Raw genomic sequence first — 20,945 nt, forward strand, 5'->3', positions numbered from 1 at the left:
TGTCTACAGCTACATGCAGGGATTACTATTATTTGAATTAATTTTTTTAATGTAACCTCTTGAACTAAATTATACGCAGGGATTACTATGAGCTTGTTTTAAATTGTGATTGTCTTGCTCCCTTCTTGGAATTATTGTTGAGGATTCAAATGAGCTGAAGTGTCTCGAAAAATGATTTATTGAGTTTCACCTTTGATGTCACGTTGATGACAAAAAAAATTTGTTGAGACAAATGAAGTGTGATTTTGTAATTCGCCGTTATGGGTCAAAATGATTTTCAAATATTACTCGATGTAGTTTCATTTGATTGTAATTTGTGTAATTGAATGTTGGGTTGACAATCAGAGCATGTGGGTTTTAGTCACGAGTTGACTTATGTAACCATGATATGAAAAGACATGAAACCGATGGTTGTAGTTGTGATATATGTTTATCGCTTGTTTAGGTTGAGATGACATAAGCATGCGTTTCTGTTTTGTTGCTTTGAGTTTACTCATACAAGCTTTCAAAAGCTTATCGGGTTTGTTGTTGCAACTCAATGCACTATTCAATGGTGTAGGGGTTTATTCTATAGGTTAGGGTGAACGTGGTTCAAGCTCCTTGTTATTACTGTTGAATGTTGGGAATCTGATCATGCGGTTTCACACTTGGTAGTCTTCCATTGTATAGTGAGTGTGGTGGGTGAGTTTACTTGTTGAATTGTTATTCAGTTAAATTTGTAAACCTAGTGTAATGTAAAATGTGACTCTAAAGAACGAGTCTGTATTCACATTGTGGGTTCGGGACATCGTTGGTTGCCTTTGTTTAAAGGAAAAATTTTATAGATATATAGTGTTGATGTTCGAATCATCACACCCGGAGTATTTTTGTTTGATTTAATTGTATTATTAATTGTGATTGAAAATTTGGCATGACAACAGTACCTTCTAGCCATCGCCTGCTAATAATCCAGTAGGTAGTACCCTCCAATGCATCATCTGGTCAGTAGTACCCTTTAGATGACCTGAGATGGTTAGTCGGTAGTACCTTCTAACCATCGCCTTCTCGTATTCCAGACCGCATCACCCTTCGATGCTTCATCTGGTCGACAGTACCCTCTAGATGAAATGAGATGGTTAGTCGACAGTACCCTCTAGCCGTCATATTCAGGACGACAGTACCCTCCGATGCATCATCTGGTTTGCAATACCCTCCAGATGGCATGAGATGATTAATCATGTGTTATTCAGATACTTCAGATAGAGTGAGAAGAGTATTCTGGTCAGCAGTAAACTACAGACATTCCAGTTAAAGTGAGTAGTTGTATAGTGTAAGCAGTTCTTCTGGCACCTTTCTTTTAGTGGCTGCCTGTGAGTAATACTGATAAACTGATCTTAGTAGTCGCCGGGTGAGTACTACTGGTGACATGATCTTAGTGATCATTTGATAAATGGTATTGGTGATATGATCCTAGTGGTCGTCTGATGAGTTCTAATGGTGACATGATCCTAGTGGCCATCTGATGAGTACAGCTAGTTACATGATCCTAATGACCGTCTAATGAGTGCTGCGAGTGAGGTAACTCAGATGGTAACCACTTGGTGAGAGTTATGGGTTAAGTGTTAGATGCTTATTTTGTATTATCTATTTCTTGTTTAAAATAGATTACTTTAATTAGTAATACTTGTTTCGTATTAAGATTTAATGATTCAGATTTAAGGCAGCGAACCATATGTATTTTGTTGGATTGTTTGTTATTATGCAAGCAGGTAGGCTCTAGGAGTTGGTGCGTGGTTGAATTTGAGTAATAGGAGTGCTGAGTTTATTTTATAGGTTTAGGTAGTTCATTTCTAGGGGAAGTTCTGCCAAATTTTGGTAGAATTATCTCAAGGTGGGCCCTGCAGTGTCACTCAGGATTTCAAGGTGAAATTAGGGGTGAGTCTTGTCAGGTACCCGCACACCCGCATTTGAATCCTATCGACGCTGATTGGAGTTAAATCTCAATCTATTCTTGGTGCCTGGGGGAGGAAGAGTTCTGACATAATTCCTCTCGCACGGATTAGTTTTTGGGCTTAGAAAGCCTTTGGGAATACCATGTGATATCGATAGAGAAAAAAAAAAAAAAAATTTAGTTTATTACCCTTTGGTTTACACTCAACATCATGTCAGGTTAGTCCCTCCCATTTCAATTTGATCAGCAACAGGCCCATGCTCTAAATTTCAATCAGGCATGCCCAAATTTTTCTGAGGCATCCAAATTGGAAGTTAAGTGCTGACCTGGAAGCGACAAACTCAGCGAGTGGGCCCAGACAAAGGGGAAAATTCGACATTTCACTTAATTTCCACCCAAAACTAAGAACATCCGAAATTTCCATTCAAACCATAAAACATTACAATTAACAACTATTAATTTAAGCTAGTCATCTCAGACCAAACAAAAAAGCTTATAATCATAGATCAACTATGAAATGGGCTTTGGCAGAAAGATAGACTTAGAGCCACGAAGATGCAGAAGAACAGATGGTAAAAAAAGAGGTGTTCAAAGGAAGCATACCCAGATTTCAAGTACTGTGAGAGGCATATGCTCCAAGTAAATTGCCCAACACTCACAGTCAAGAACCCATATTAGGTGTAGAAGATGGCTATATCTGACAAAATTCAAATAACCCAAATCCAAAAGTTTTCTGTCAAATCTTTAGGATAAGCCTGTCATAGACATAGTCCATAAACTTTGAAAGCTGGAAAAATAAAGATTTCAAATAGAATGAATAAGAAAAAAAATCAATTTTCTTGACCAAATGAACATCATAGAGCATAAAGGTGTTCAATTACCTTTAGATTGAACGACACACATCGAGAGAAATCCTGGAACTCAATAGCAATTCATGACCAACAAAAATAATCCAGTAACAATTACCCAAATCAAGCAGTTACCGCAATGAGAAAAACGAGAAACAACATGATCCAAGTGAAAATCAAATATACCAAAGCAAGAGTGCCTCATCGAAATTTAAAGCTAGCTGGAAAGTAGGTGAGCCCATCGCACTTTGAGATTATCAAAATGAGGATTGAAAAATACTAGAACAGAATGAAAACGAGCAGATGAAGAGAGTTTCTGAAAGGAACGAAACTGACGGGCTTTGTGAGTAGACTTTTCGCTCTTTCCTGAGTTTCTCGGAGCCGTCGTCTTCATTGGAGTCGGAGTCAGCAAATGATCCATAGAGAAATTAGAGACACAATCTTTGCTAACCCATCTTGGATTTCCACCTCATTCAAATAAGGAAACTAATCAATAAACCCACAACTTCAATGGAGATTTTCGAGAGGCTTCCGGCTTGGAGTTCAAACTTGGTGGCGAATCAAGCTCTTGTGCGCTAGAGCCGATACGTGTGGACGTCATTGATGCTTAGAGCGCGGAGTTGACGATGGTGGCTCCGGGGTCGAGACTGAAAGTGGCGCGTGCAAGGTTGGTGAGGAAGGAGACGGCAACTTGGTTACTTCCCATCTTGCTTCCCATTGTGGTTTTCATTAGTTTTGGAGAGAACCCATTAACCAGCGAGGTGGGTACCAAAATTGGGTTTTTTTTTTTCCTTTCTTTTCTATGTGGAAATTAAGTGAAATGTTGAATTTACCTTTTCTCTGGCCTACTTGCTGAGTTTGTCGCTGCCAAGTCATCACTTAACGTCCGATTTGGGAGCCTCAGAAAAATTTGGGCACGATTGATTGAAATTGAGAGCATGGGGGGTGTTGCTGATCAAATTAAAAGGGGAGGGACTAACATGATGTTGAGTGTAAACCACAGGGTGATAAACTAATTTTTTATTTTTTTTTAAAAAAGCATGATCATTTTGCCTAATATGTTAACTGTCACTATCTATCAAAGAACTCATTCTACACATATGTATCTATTGAATTAAGAAACTGACTAATCATTGATAATTAAGACCACTAAATGAGCATTGAACTAAGAAATGGTCTATTTTATAGCAGATTCTTTTAACGTCTGTATGAGCATATGAAATCTGATTTGATCATGTAAAGATAGTTGGGATGTGTATTAAGTAGTTAGAGGAGTGTTTGTGTGTGTGTAACCCAAAGCAAAACTCTTTTAACCGTCAAACTCTAAGTTTTCTTATGCTACATCCGGTGGCACGTTATCATGACATCATCGTCAGACGGACCTGCTTTGCCTCAACATGCTTTGCTATCTCAATAGGGGTTGGAAGTGGAGTGGTGGGCGAGCTAGGGCCTAGTTGCCAATATAGATAGACGCCTAGATTGACCTCAATCTGGTGCTTTTCTCGTATGAATATTGAGGAATGTGAGATGGCGGCATTGATGGAGCCAAGCACAATGGCGTTGCTGATGTAGGGTGGTTGGCGATTGACATCATTAGTCATCTCAAGGCTACTATGGGTTAGGCACAGTTTGTGCAGCCGACGGTGGAAGACGGTTAGTTGTTGCCTAGGTAGACATAATTTTACTCTCAGAAGACAACTTAAGATGAAACATTCAAAGAGATGAATTCTGGATTGTCACGCCCCTAATTTTACACACATGAAAATCGATATATAATCCCATAATTACATATGCGTGAACGTTCAGCCATCAATACAAAATACCTAGAAACTTTTTCCTTTTTTTAACCCAAGTACATATTGATGCCCTGAACCCACTATGTCAATATTGACCTGCTCCATAGAGTTATATATTATATAAGCTTACGAATTAAATTGTCACAACAAAATAAAACATAAATGCTACTCAGAGTTAATTATACAACGGAAGTCCTTATCAACTGTAACGTCATAAAAATGGCTTCCTACCGTAAAGCTGCAAAGGCGCTACCTCAGCTTCAACCCGATTATCCTAACCTGTAGGATTAACCCCTACACCGTTTGAATAGTGTACCGGGTTGCCACACAACAAACCCGGTAAGCTTTTGCAAGCCCGTATGAGTAACTCAAAACACACATGCACAACTCACGCCAAAATGAGGAAAACAACTCACGCTTTGATTCCTTAAAACACGAAATAAAGGAGAATAACTCACACTTTAATTTCCTTTCAAATCGAAACATAGAAAACAACTCACTCCTTGGTTCCTATCAATTGTACCAAAATCGTACCATAGAAAACAACCCACACTTGAATTCTATCAGTAAAACATAGAAAACAACTCACACCTTGAATTCTATCAAATGTACCATAAGCGTACCACAGAAAGCAACTCACACCTTGATTTCTATCAATAAAACATAGAAAACAACTCACACCTTGAATTCTATCAGTTGTACCATAAACGTACCATAGAAAGCAACTCACACATTGTTCCCTAAAAATGCGTAATGTCATGAGTTATCAATAACCAATTCCTGTTACCCCATGAATTACCTATATGGCAGACATATTAGAGCTCCACTATGCCAAAAAGGCCTTCAGACGACAGAACTGTTCTGTCGTCTGATTTTTCAGACGACATAAAAAAATAAAAGTCATGTGTTGTCTGATGAGTTTTGCATTTTTGGGAACATTGAGATCTGTCATAGAACAACAATTAAATGTTGTGCCAATTGACTTTAAACGACAATTATCTGTGGTCGTAAAGCGCATCAGAGGACAATTAAGTGTCGTTCTAGGGTATGTTTATATGACATTTAAGTGTTGTGTGAAAGGTTTTGAAATTATACATATGTGATGTTGGGAAATGGTTTAGACAATATATATCATATTCTTTCTGTTATGTCAGTCTCATTACAACGACAATTTACTGTCGTATGAGGTTATTTAAGATGACAAATATTTGTGATCTGAATATAAAAAAGACCACTAATAGTACGTGTTTTATATTGTCTGTGATCAAGTCCAACCACACTTATTTGTTGTTATTATATGCTTCAACCAACAATTCCATCTAACTTATGTTATTGTTTTGCCATTTAGACTACAATTTTCTGTCGTCCCAAAGCCAAAAAGACAATAGACTTCTAATTGGTTTTTGTGTTGCTTTTGTGTAGCTGCAACCACACATTAGTGTGCTTTTGTTGTAGCTTGCAATTTGAGATAACACATAGTAGTCCTTTGTTACAATTGGTATGCATGCATTTTGGAAATTAAAATTGCCCATTCATGAAACCATAAAATCCACATCCAAAATCATTTATTGCAATTTCCATTAATCCACAATTATCTCATGTACACAAACCTAATCATGAGCATCAGTTCAAAATGGCCCATATATACTAATCTGGAAGTCCAAATGCTTAATAAAGGAAAAACTTCTACTAGACACAAGTCAATAAAGGAACTAGCTAGTTGTACTGCTGTACCCGTTTCACGATCTGATCATGAATGGAATCACCCGAATCATAGAAGTGGTCATAGAAAACGGAAGGTATTCCGGGGTGCGTGAGCATATATGCATAACCCTGCAGATAATACCAATATGCTTTACCAAGACTCAAATACCAAACTTGATGCCACCCATAACATATACTGCTGAGAATTCCAAACCTTAGCAGCAAAAACATAAACTTGATTGCAGAAAGTGAGACAAACATAGTAATAGAAAAAGCCAATATCAAAATGAAGCTAAAGACTCAATATTTACATAAAAATGTGGGGAAAAATGAAAAGGTTTATTGAGACCAATAATCCTAAACCAAATAATCGAATTCTTCCATATCTAATTCTTCTTCCATATCTAATTCTAGTAGATTAAGAAATGAATTTGGTGCTAGTACGTATAGTAATCTAGTATATGTGCTTACTTTAGAGTTTGTCTCAGAGCTGAAATAGGGTCATGGTGATGACTATCCCATAATTTAGAGGAAACAAAAATGTCCTCTCTTTTATAGTCCCATCTTGAAACGTACGTCTTTGTTAAAGTGTTTATAAGGGCAGCCTCATAACCATATATCTTGACTGTGCTAAAGTGCATGTAGCCCATCTGCATTGTACAAATCAATTATTTCAGAAATTTGTAGGTAATATTGAAAATCACATTGATCCGAGTTTTCATCAATTTCATCGACGACTTACCAACACATGTAAAAATTACAAAGATCAATTACCTACAAATAGAGAGAACAAAGCAGCAACAAGTTGCAAGGAACTTAATTTCTCTTTACCTTCTTATTTCTATTCTAAGAAAGATTAAGAATTAATATAATTGCTTTTCCAGCTAGCTACCTACTTGCAGATAGTTTAAGAGAGAAGGAAAAAGAAGCAATTAACAGAGACGTTTGGTAGAAATCCACACCATTGCAGGTATTATGGCTGCTACTGTTTTTACGTTGGACATTACCAGAAAGTAATCAACACCATTGCAGGTATTTAAATTTTCTAACATCCAAAATATAAGAGAACGTTAATTATAGGTATTTACCTGAGCAACCAAACAGAGCATCAAGGAGACGGTCCTTGGAAATCTACCTACAAATAGAGAGAACAGAGCAGCAAGAAGTTGCAAGGAACTTAATTTATCTTTACCTTCTTATTTATATTCCAAACATGCCAAAAATTTTGTTCAAATATCCTAAGCTATAGTACCAAACCCAAACTTCAGATTATACAAATCTCTCAGCATGATCTAACAAATTTGAGCCAGCTTAGCCCCTGCCCTCCCCTTCCCAAGCCTTAGGCTTCCTTTGTACCCAAAACAAGAAAAAAAAGACAAAGACAAAACACACCAACAGCAAAGAAGACCTGCAAATCTCGACTGAAGTCACTACAAATCAAAACCATCTCAAACCTGCATCCAAAAACCCAAATTCAAACAACACCAAAGAATCAAAAATCGAAGAAATCAAAGAATCAGAAACTGCAAATCCCGACACAATGTATCCTCTCCAACCTCCAAAGAATCAGAAATCGAAGAAATACTCAAATCCCTAACTGATCTACTTAAGCTTCCAAACAATCAGATTCAAAGAGGGTATGGGCTGCCCTATATTCCACTCTAGCTCAGCAGCCCATAGCCTCTTTGAAACTCTTCAAAAACTTCACCTTATTCTCATATATAATTCCAGAAACTCAAATTCAAATAGCATAATGCCTACATAATTAGTAGAAAACAAAATCACATATACTTAATTCTTTTAAAAGAAATCAAAAGAAACTATCTAACAACAAGAACTCAATCAAAATGGCCGTCCAACATTTTAAAAACCAAACAACAAAGACCAATTTCAAAACAGAAGATGAAGGGCAAATACATGTAGTTTGGAATCTATATGGATCCAATTGCCAAGCCCCGTCCCAATTAACTCTTTACAGTCTTCAAAATTTGAACGAAAGAAACAAATTTAGGAGCTCAAATAAGATCAAACCAACAATCAAACAGATCGAATACAAGTAAATGACACTATAAAACTCCACACACTTACTTTGAGTTTTCTAGCATTCTTGCAGAAACCTATAACAGTTGCCTTTGAGTTGCTACTAGGATCTCTACTAATTCTCTTTAGAAGAGTCCTAACCCTTTGGTCAATACTAGAAAATCAGCCTCAGCCTTGGCTTAGTAGGTTTTCTGTAAAGCTAGATAGTGCCTGCAAGAAAGTAGATAAAGCACACATTTCAACAAATTAGTTTTTAAAGCACAAAAGAGAAACATGAAATTCTGGGGATATCGACTAACTCAGTTGAAGATGTTATATCTGGTATTGATCCCTCGAGGGGTGCCTCACCACCACCTTCATTTGCTAGGAATTCCTGTACAATGAAAATTTCTGATTATACAACTTAATAAATGAATAGTGGTATGGATTGTATAGAATTTGACTAGCTAAATACAAGCATTTGATTACTTGATATAAATATATATATATATATATATATATATAAAGTAACTTTTGCAACCTTCATGCATCCAAAGAAAACGGCAGAAATCTAAGAGCCTTATTAAAGCTAAGACTTCTGGTCAGATTACTCTGGTGTTCCCTCCCTACATGGACCACTCAATTAGACAACATGCTTCAACTCTGAGCATTTATTTCTGTATTTACAATGATCATGTCGGAAAACCGAGGACTAGAGCTAAAAACTCTGTTTGCAAAAATATGAGTTAAGCCATTAACACTAGGTTTTACTTTTTTTTTGTTTTTTTGTTTTTAATCAATGCATCAAAGTTAAACTGCCTTACACTCACAACTAAGAACATTGAACCATTTTGAAACTACAGTTTAGGGTTATCAATCAATTCAGAACTTATCATAAGGAAATCAGTTGGAGATTAAGGAAATCAATTCAGAACTTATCATAAGGAAATCAGAGACTCTAGAAGATGTTATAAATGTTATGTGATAAAAAACACTCTCACCAAGATAAACAGATCTAATTTATGCACACTATATCCAATTGTCGCAGATTCAATCTTGGTTTCACAAATCTTCAATGCCGCCACCATGACCCAAAAGTCTGATTAACCGGAATGAACTTCAGAACAGCTGTCACTAATTATTTGTTGCAACTCTGGACCTGAGACATAAAGTAAGAAAAATCAACCACCTGCTCAATGGGGATTGATATTCACGCATGAGTATTTGAGGCTGAAACACTAGTTATGACGACAAACTCCAAAGAAGTGCGTGCAAAACCATAAAGCCAATACCAACCCCAAAGGAGTGAGAATGTAAGCAATAATTGACAAAGCGTGACACCGACACTGCATCTATGCAGGTGCAGTAATTGAGTGCAGTTTGTAGCTTAGTTAAGCAAATACTAATTTTAGAATTTTTCCTGACATGAAGAAACAATGTCATTTCAATTTTAGTGACAACTATATCTTATCTTGAAAATTTCCATTCGCAACAGACTCTTCAACTAAAAATGTTCTCACAATTCCAACCAATACTTGAATAACATATACTCACTAATTCCTCAAGGAGTAAAGACTTTAAAGGAGTTCTCAATGCTTCACTGTAGTTATCTAGATCATCTGCAGTCATCCTAGTTTTGATAAGCTCCTTATAAATTCAAGAACACAGGAAGAAAAAATCACGGTGCTGAACAACAATAAAACGATTGCTCAACATAGTAATTAATATACAAATCAAGAAGGTAAACCTTGAACACTTTTTTCTTTTCCCTAGTTGTTGGAAGTACACCACTGGGACTTTTTATCAGAAATGCGAAAGAGACTGACATTGATAATGTCTCAGATAAGAACATGAAAATAGCACTCTGTACCTTCTAAACTCAGGCCATGGATTATTCAAACGAAGGTCATCCATAAAATGTTCAGGCTTGGACTCAATCACAGTATGTTTCTGCACCTAGAAAACCATAAAGAAAATGGAGGACATGCCCATTTCATTTTCTTCTCTTTTATTTTGTCTTCAATATCCCAGCAACCAAAGCTAGCAAGAAAAGCATCAAAAACCCAATAAAAACCAAATCGAACGAAAACCCAGATCACATAAATCCCGGAAAAATTCACCAAAGCCAACACCTTTTTCAAAAACAAAGCTTAAACAACCAGAACTAGCACCTGATCTAATTCGAGGAGAAAGGGTCGGTGTCGTCGACCTTCGAGGATAGAGGGAGAGGGCTAGTGCTGGCGACCCGTCCAAGAGAGATTGAGAGAGAGAGAGAGAGAGAGATGAAGAGTCACTAAGTGATTGACTTCGAATTCATAGAGAGACCAAGACAAGAGTCACTGAACCAAAGCTAGTCTGTGAAATCAAAATGAAACAAAATCAAAACCTACTAACCTATCAAATCAAAATACAATTGTAATCTACATAACTAAGTTCTAATGGCCCAAACAGGACCTTCAAACTCAAACCCAGATCCGTATAATCCCAAATAAGAGATGAGCTGCTGAAAAGGAGACTTACAAAACCAATAGTCATCGAAGCATAGGTTAGCAGAGTCCATGAAGGATATACAAGAGGCTATCTGTCCTCCCAGATTGACCATGATAAAGAGGAATTGTATAATAACACCCATATTCTCTCCTGGAATCCCACTAGCACTGCAATTCCAAGCATCAAGCTACCAAAGTGAATAAACAATTGTATGAAATTTGCCCAGAAACTTAAGATAATTTAGCAGCCTATTAACGCCACTGACCACTAAGCTCTCAACCTATGTACTCAGCTAACACACAGACTTGCCAATCCGATATCATCAAAGTAAAATTAAAAATTTCACCCAAAGCCCATTATAGAAGCATAACTGTGTCCAGCAATTTGTTCTAAAAGCAAACAAATGATGCAATATGAGTAGAAAACAGCTTGTACAATAAAAGAAAGAAAATCATCCTAGTGTAAACATACCTTTTGAAAGTGGCCCTGTTGATTTGTGTTATCGACAAGATGAGCATCCTTGCCAAAAAAAGGTATGAACACTAGTGGCAATCACCACAGCTTCAATCTCTCCTTGTTTTCATGTAGAACCCAAATACACAATGTCACCAGGGCCTTTGGTCACAGGAAGTGACTCATCGACAAGTGTAGACTGCAAAGACCAAATGCAAAAAATGAGACTAAAATCTAAATAGCTCCATTCAATCATATAATCTTGCGAAAATGTGATTGTTAAATCACCTGATCACTTTCAGTGGATCACCATCGAGGAGACGAGCATGTGCTGGAATAATATCCCCAAACTTAATGTTGATTATATGATTTATATCAGCAGGAACAAGAACGGAAGCATCCTCCTCAATCCACCTCCCAATCTGATACACGCACAAATTCAGAGAACTCAAGCCACCAAAGAACTGGGATATATTATTAACAATTTCATTAGCTTTAACAATTTCAATTTGGGTTTTATCAATTAGGAGATGAATTGGGTTTTAGAATACCTCTTTTGGTGGAGTGACCGGAGTGAATAACCCAACAATTTCGATCTGATACAAGACATATAATCATGAATCTTACAAAGTTACAAACTGCAATTGAAGAAGAAATCAACATTAAATGGAAATCAAGTTATCATACCCATTTCTAACTACCCAATCAGTATCATTAGCTCATTACCTTAATTAACATCAACATCAAGATCGAAACTCAAATGGAAATCGACATCAACATCAAGATCAGATCAGTTAATCAGTAACATTATCTTTGTTAAAAACTTAAAATTACCATCAAGATCAAAATATCAAATGGAAATCGTCAAATCAAACCCATTTCAACTTTACCCATTCAAAATCTAATTTCCCATCATAATTTCCCAACAAGATCAAATGGAAATCAAAGTATCGAACCCAATTTTACAGATTAGAAATTTAGAATTCAGAAACTTAGATGAGAAGCGGAGGAGGAGCGGAGCTCGGAGAGGGAGTAAGAGATAGTGAAATACCTAGAGCCTGGAGGCGGAGCTCGGAGATTGCAGAGGTGGACAGGCGGAGACAGGTTGCTGGTTGTAGCCTTGCAGGTTGCTGTGTTACGTGTTCCATCTTCCTTGTTCAGGTCGGGACTTGGGAGTGCTCCAATTCTCCAACTGAGTTCAGCGGTGGGGCTTGAGTCCTACCCAGTCAAGGCTGAATCCGCCCCTACTCTGTGATTTAGTTCTTGGGAAGTGAAAGACTTGTGGTGATGGACAGGTCCCCATCCCCAAATAGAAGAAAAACCTAATCGAAACTAAGAAGAAGAGGGAGAGACTAAGAAGAATCGAGAGAGCGAGAAGACAAAGGAGAAGGTGAGAATCAAGATCTGAGAGAGCTGAGTGAGAAGGAGAGAGGCTGGTTTTTGAGGTTTTCAGTTTCGCGAGTTCTAGGTACAGCTGAGAGAGCTGATCGAGTGAGAATTCGAAGGAGAGAAAATGACTTATATCAAAAAGCACAAGTCAAAATAACCTAGAAAATTTTAAAACAAGCTCTACACTCAGACGACATTTAAGCTCAGACGACATTTAAATGTTGTCTGAATGTCACAACATTTTCTAGTCAACTAGAGCTTGGTTATTTGAGAGGGAAAAGTATTTGATCAAATTTTGGATATCCCTCCAAATTTGAGATAGGAAATCATCATCTATTACAACAACAAATATGTGTTGTCTGAATGCTGGCCATTTTTCCAAATTGAACGGGTATGGTTTTAGCCTATATTCAGACAACATAAAAAAAAATTATGTCGTCTGAAAAACTCAGACGACAGAAAACGAAACTTGTGTCGTCTGAAGGCCTTTTTGGCATAGTGCTCTAACTGAAAACGTAACCACTCGTCCGGCCAAAGACGTGGTCACCTTAGATTCTGCCCAAGGTCTTAGACCTTCAATCCTCGGGCCACACTGTCCCTTGGAGCAAAACATTAAAGGAGTCGCATTGGACCCAAAATGTTACACAAATCGCAACGCTTTTGAAAACAAACGAAATCAACATTTCCATAATCATTGTTTTCCAAAAAGCCATAACACAAAACAATAAAAAGCATCAATTCATGCCTATTGTTTTCATACCCAAATCTCAACGCTTTTCTCAAATTTCAACGCTTTTCAAAACAAATCGAAATCAATCATTTCCACAAATCATTTGTTTTCCAAAAGCCACACCCCAAAACAATAAAAAGCATCATTTCATGCATATTGTTTTCATAAATCCACAAACCACCCAAAACATATATATATCTATATGTAGTCATCCGCTCAGGAATGCCTACTAATACCAACTATAGTTTGCAGTTAATAAATAACTCTCAAAACAATAAGGGTATTCCCGTTCGTGAATGAACTTCGTGAGATTACTCACCTCGAAACTCCCGCTGCGTCTTCTATACAGAACCGAACTAACACTATCACCAACAACTCGTCCAATTCACCTTTTAGAAGCACCTATTCACCAATGATCTCAAATCAGTAACGATTCACAACCAATTTAAGTTCGAAACCCCTGTTTTGAACTAAAATCCCCCAAAGTGGCGCTAATCGAGGCAAAACCACATCCGAGACCTCCCAAAGTCTCCGGAATACGTCCACGATCGATGTGACCAAACCACAAGTCGATCGGACGCTCGAATCCTCACGGATAGAATAAATCGATCGGTATGAAACTGCAAAAATCATAACAATTCCATACGAACTCCAAAATTTGCATATTATATATCGACACGCTCGTATCAACGCGTAGAACATATATAATACCAAAAACAGTTCCTTAAGTGCCCGGAACACCGCCGGAACGCCACCACAGAAGGTGGTGCACCACCGCTGGCCAAAAACTCATTATTTCACAAAACTCCCAACATCAAAAAGCTTCATCTATGCATGCTTGTGAATTCTCATAACTAGCTCGAAGTCAGAAAACAAGCATAAAGGGTCGAAAACTACCTCACAAGCCGTGAACAGTAATCCGGACTGAATTGAACAAGGTTTCACGTGAATCGATCCAAACAACCACCAAGGATCGATCAAGGAGGCTGCTCTGAGCTCAACCAAGAAGACTTGAAGCCTCGCCGACGTCAGAACAAGGATTTCCGACCGGGTCCGAAATCCTCCAACTGCACCGCCTTGCTGCACTTCCTCCACCACGAATCGCAGCAAGAGGCTGCCACAGAGACAACCGCATGAGAGAGGCGAATCGTTCTGTGCAGGTTTCAAGGTTAGAGGTGGCCGGAGATCGCCGGAAAATCCAGGTCGGGTCGCCGGGTTCGGGTTCGGGTTCGGGTCGGGTCACGCGCAAAGAAGAGAGAGAACAGAGCTTCTGATTTCCGGAAAAAGAAGAGTGAAAGAAATGAAAATAGTAAGTTTCCGAAAATGGAAACTACTATTTATAGAACTTTCCCAAAACTCCAAACGCTCATAACTTTCTCATACGAACTCCGATTCTCGCGTTCCACATGTCCACGAACTCGTATCGACGCGCTCTACAACTTTCGTGAAGGAAGTTTTTGGAGAATCCCAACGCTTCAAAAGTCAACCTTTGCAACCCCCCTAAAGTCACACTTTCCGAATAAAAATTCATCTGAAACACTTCCGCTCCATCCACGAGCCACGAAACCGTCCAACAACCAAAAATTAGATTCCAGAAAATCCTCGGAAAATAATTACGAATTTCCGGGGCATCACATGGATATACTCTCAGTGCAAAGTCTATAATTCAGCTTATTGGATCTTGCGAGAAGAACTAGGGTTTGGGGAGGAACAGTTCTTAATCACGCTCACTGTCCCCAAGCTTGAATATCATTTCTTAATGTTCACGAGACCACTTATTCCATAAAATGTTTTTTAGTAACCAATTGTTATTAATGTTACTAATATATTTGTATAAGTTGTTTTTAAAATTGTCCAATATTAATCATATGGTCACCATGATTTATACAAATTGAAAGTTAATAAAAATTAATAAGTGTTCAAGTAAATCCAGAATATGTGTCTGACCTAAACTCTAGGTTACTTGACCTACTTGTAATAGTGAAATATTCATAGATATCCGATTAATTGTACGATTATATTTCCTTGTACAACTCTGATTCTATGTCTTGTAATCCTCTATATAAAGCGGTCCTTATTATCAACGAAAGGATTACTCAACTCTCTCCTAATTTTGGTTTTCCTTAAATACGTTATCAGCATGAAGCCCTAACCCTGAAACCCTAAATTCGTAGCCTTCAAACCCTAGCAACCACCGCCTCATATATTGAAGCCCTCAATCCCAGGATTCCAGAATCGGCAGCAGAACCACCAAAACCGGTTGGAAAACCACCAAACCAGCCACCGGAAGTATCGAACCAGCCCTCCAAGAAGAAAAAAAGGGATCCCTGCACCAGTTCACCACCTTTCGGCCCTTCGATTTCTACCAAATTTTGCCACCAGCAGCGACTTGATCTTAGGATCCAGGAACCGAAAATAGAACTCTAAAAACCGATCTAAAAGCTGCTGAACTGGCCTGTAGAAAAACCGGCAGAAGAAAGAAAAAAAAAAGAGGAAAAGAAGGCAGCCTAGAGACCCACTGACACGTCAACATCGAGACCCATAGCCATGTCAGCACAGAGACCCATTGTCACGTCAGCAACCGGACCCCACTGCCACGTCAGCACTGAGCCACTGCCACGTTAGCAGCGGACCCAAGCACCACGTCAGTACTGGTCAACTCCTGTCAACTTTTCGGGCACTTTTCTTGCAACTTTTTCCGGTCCAATTTTCTGGAGACCTATTTCGAGGTATTTTTTACTAAAAGTTCCTGTTTTTGAGGTTTTTTTTAATTTCTTTTCTCTTATTTTTCTCGGGGACTTGCAAACTCCCTTCTTCTACCCCCCTTTCTTCATCATAGGGGAGACCTAATTAAGCCGAACTGTGGGGGTTCGTGCTCACTCCAAGTTTGGAGCTTGTTGAGATCTCCAAACTTAGAGTTTGTAGAGAATTTATGATTGACCTACGTCATTGTTTTGATCTAATCCAATACCTATTGGAATTGAATTTCTTGGAAGCAATTACGCTCAGGAATTTTTTTATGTTTTCGTGGTAGCTTTTTTGCTCCGAAACTAACCCTTTTTCTTGTTCTCTTTCAGGATGAGTAACCTGAACAAATTGGACTTTGCTCCATTGGGAACAAAGGCCTCTGGATATCATAGGTGGGTTTGTGATGTCCGCCAGCATCTCAAGGCCGATGGAATCCTAGATATGATTCTCGAGCCTAGCTAGGGTGTGCTAACTATTGTGCAAGCTCAAGCTTTGGAAGCAAATAGAGCAGCCTTATAGGCAAATAAGCCGAAAGTTATCATCCTAATGACTAGTCATATGGATGATTCGCTCCAGTAGTACGAGTGTATGAATGAAGAAGACCCCAGAAGGCTGTGGGTCTCACTCGAAGAAAGATTTGGCAACGTCCATGACTCTCTGCTTCCTGACCTAGAAGTGAGATGGCATAGCCTCCACTTCTGTGATTTTAAGTCAGTTTTTGACTATAACTCGGAATCACTTCGCATTAAATCCTTAATGGAATTCTGTGGTAAAGAGATCACAGATGCGATGTTGATTGAGAAGACTCTCTCTACCTTCCCTATCCCTACATTGATGGTTGCTAAGAACTGAGAGGCTGACTCCAAAGTCCAAACCCGTCGTGACCGATGACTCGACGAGGTCCACCGCGTCTTCAAGAGCTTCGACTCCAACGAAGACCGCAAGATCTCAACCTCGGAGCTCAGTAACGTCCTCAAGGCCCTCGGCTCCAATGTCCCAGAGGATGAGCTCCAGCGCGTGTTGGTCGACCTCGGAAGTCTCTGAGATCGTCGGCGACGGCGAACTTCTGGAGGGAGATTTGAGGGAGAGTGGCGGATTTCACAAACGAAGAGTGGTGGAGCCATAGAGGAGCAAAGGCTTTGAGAGTTTGAGGCTTGAGGCTTTGGTTTCGAGAGAGAGGGACTGATGGAGGCTAAGAGACTGAGAGGCTGAGATCGGGTTCACTTTAGGCCATAGTGCCTTACTGCCTTAAGGTTAGACACTTAGCCTTGAGTTCTAGGGTATTTTCATTTTTAAAAATATTTAATATATTAATATAACACCCAATCATAGATAGACAAGTGGCAACTCAGGGTATATACGGGTAGGGTTCGGGCTTTCGGTCTCTGCATATTTGAAGCCCGAGATCGAACCGAGATAATATATTTGGGTCGGGCCCTAGACCGAACCATATTTTCAAAATCAAAACCGAACAGATTCGGGTTTTTTGGCTCGGTTCGGGTCGGGTCTTCGGTTTTTCGGGTCCGGACACCCACCCCTAATAGCTCTAATTAGGGGAGTGCTACATACACACTCACTATGCATGTGAGTCTAACACCACAATGCCACCTGTCATGTGGCAGAAGAAAGATATGCTTGATTAATATATTTTCTTCTTTGTCAATTTTTCCCTTCTCTTTCTCCTTCCTTTCTCTACTTCTGCAAAAACTAATTTCTCCTCTCTCTTCAAACAAACTGAAACACCAGAGTTAGACAATAACACTTAACACTTACTGGGCATTCTTGTAATTCTGGATCATATGGGCAGGGAAGTACGGGGCCAGCCAACAATCTGGGTTGCATTTGGTTTTGCTGTGTTTGCAAGAAGCACAAGTCTGGTAATTCTTTGCATTGTGGTTTGGATTATAAATGGGGTAATCTGGTAACTAACTGCAATAATCTTGTAAATCGCTTGCTTACTCTTTTCATGCTTGTGGAGTTCTCATGCTGCAAGAAGAGATACATTGAAACCAAGTGATACGCTCAATTCCTCAAGCTCCATGGTTTCTGAAACATGTAAGTTTAGTTTGGGGTTCTTCAAAAATGGAATTCCGAAATCTAGCTATCTAGCAATCTACCACACCAATACTGGAAATTCTATAAACTAGGGTGGTTTGTTACACAGGTCATAGGTGTGGATTAAGTTGTTGGGGATGGTGATTTGGAATTTGGTTTTGGGTTTTGTATGAGATTGATTATTCGCATTTGGGAAAGTTGTTGTTCCTTGCACTTTGACGGCTCTGGATCACTCGTTGTCGGAAGTTATGGAGGCTGGGCTGGACTCGTCGACAGCTGGTGAGCACGGTGGTGGTGTCAGTGTTTACCGGTGAAGCTTCGGTTGACCGAGAACAGAGAAAGCAGATCCTATATATGTTCTCTCTCTCTCTCTCTCTCTCTCTCTCTCCAAGCTTTTTCTTTCATTTGTTGTTTCTCTTTCTTTGATGAATCTGATGAGTCCAGAGCTTTTACCGGTGGTGGTGTCTTGCTGTTTCAGGAGAGGAGAAGATAGAGTAGCCTTCAGCTGTGTAACAAAAAAGAGAAGGAGAGAGAGAATAGCAGCAAGGGTAAAATGACAAGGGAAAAAATGCATTAATAAATTATTTCAATTATGCTGCCACATAACAGATGGCATTGTGGTGTTAGACTCACACGCATGTGCGTGTGTATGTAGCATTTCCCCTCCACTTAATTCTAGCCCTATCCCCAACAACGTAGGGCTGTCAATGGGTCGAGTCGGGTCAAGGTATATGTCGTGTCACAAGAGACAAACTCAAACCTAACCCATTTGATAAATAGGTCGTGTCGTGTTGGACAAAATGACTTAATGACCTATTTAAGGGTTAACAGTGCGACTCATTTAACTAAACAAATGCATAAATTGATTAAATTCACTAATAACTCCATAAGACGAAGAATATAAATAATTATATATAATTCATAAATAATTAAATTCAAGAGAAAATATTTCAAACAGTACCCGAACTTAGGCCGACTCCTAACTTCAGTACCCAACTATGCAAAACTATCACTTTGGTACCCCAAGTTTGAAGCCCGACCCAACAACGGTACACGCCGTCCATAACAATGTTAAGAGCCCAGCCACGTGGCAAAACCTGAAGGGTAATTGTGTCATTTCAACCCAAATTCACTCTCACTCTCTCAGTCAAACCGAAATTCAAGAATTCCACCCAAATCACAGCACCGGTACCAACTCCTCCACTTCCTCTGCCTCCTCCACCACCCACTAACTCAAACCATAACCCAAGAAATCCCAACATCCATGGAATCGCAGTTCACAAACACAATACACAACCAAATCGCAGTTCACAAACACAATACACAACCAAATCCTTCATGGCTTTATCAATTTCTCTGTGAAATTCGTAAACCCTGTTGCACAGAGAGAGAGAGTCCTTTTTTATTCTGGTAAAGCTTCGTATCACAGAAACACACATCAGTGACCAAATGGCTGCCTCTTTAGCAGATCCCTTCTTCTTCTCCTCGTTTCCTTCATCTGGGTTTTGTCAGCTTGTGATTGGAAGTTCATGAGGAAGTTCATGATGAACTGGTATTCAAGCCTCAATTACCACAACCCAGAAATCTTCGGAGTTTAATTCCCACACAGGGTCAGGCCTCGTCCAGAGAAGCAGTCGAACCAGAAACTAGGCAGGAATGAGTCGAGAACAGCCGGAAATGTCGCCGGTGTCCAAGAACACGGCTACCAGAGACCAAACCCATGAAACCAAGTCATTAAAACCCAATCAAATTCAAAAAATAATTGCACAGGCTTGTTGCTGACGAGGAGATGAGATTTCATACCACAGGTAGCCAAAATGGTGGTCGGAATCGTCGGGAATTGCAGAGCTCGTTGGAGAAGTCTTAGAGCTTCTAGTCGTCGTTGCTCCTTCTCCGTTCAATGCATGAGTGATCCAAAGGCACAGGGACATAGGCGACGCAGAGACGAAGGGAATGGTGGCTGTGCGCCATCGTGGGGTGGCCGGACATCATCCCTCTAGTCGGATTTCTTTCTTGGGTCGCGGCTAGTGTCCGGGTCAGAGAGCAACTAGCTCTCTCTCTCTCTCTCTCTCTGTCTCCCGATCTCCTTGTTGGAGAGGCCTTGGAGGTCGACTGCAATGGCTTCTTCGCTCTTGGTCATCTTGGCCAGAGCTCGCGTAGGGACAAGTGTTATTGGTGAGACCAAAAAATTGGTCTCAAAATTTTTTTAATTAAAAAAAAAAAAAAAAGAGTTACCCCTCAAAATATGCCACGTGGTTAGCTAGTTACGCCGTCATGGACAGCGTGTACCATTGTTAGGTCGGGTTTCAAACTTGGGGTACCAAAGTGATAGTTTTGCATAGTCGGGTACTGAAGTTAGGAGTCGGCCTAAGTTCGGGTACTGTTGAAATATTTTCTCTAAATTCAATAATGTTGAAGCAAAATATTTCAAATTGTCCAATTCTAGGATCAAATACTCCCAACGTCCAAAATTTCAAGAAGAACAATAGCATAATCGGGTTATAGGGTTTACTTCGTGTTGGCGGGTGGACCCGCGGCCGACCCGTTTATTAAATGGGTCATGACGGGATGACCCGCTGTCGACCCTCTTTTTAATCGTACGGGTTCAACCCGCTTTATTTCGTGCTGGTTTCGAGTCGTGTTAACGGGTCGTATCGGAATTGACAGCCCTACTACAACCCACCGTTCAAGCCGCCATAGTGAGATGATCCAGACCCACTAGATCTCGTCGATCCAACCACTGCTTTGCTACCCACTTCAAAGCAGAAACTCGCACTAACTTG

This window comes from Rosa chinensis, chromosome 3 (assembly GCF_002994745.2).
Source record: "Rosa chinensis cultivar Old Blush chromosome 3, RchiOBHm-V2, whole genome shotgun sequence".
NCBI lineage: Eukaryota > Viridiplantae > Streptophyta > Magnoliopsida > Rosales > Rosaceae > Rosa > Rosa chinensis.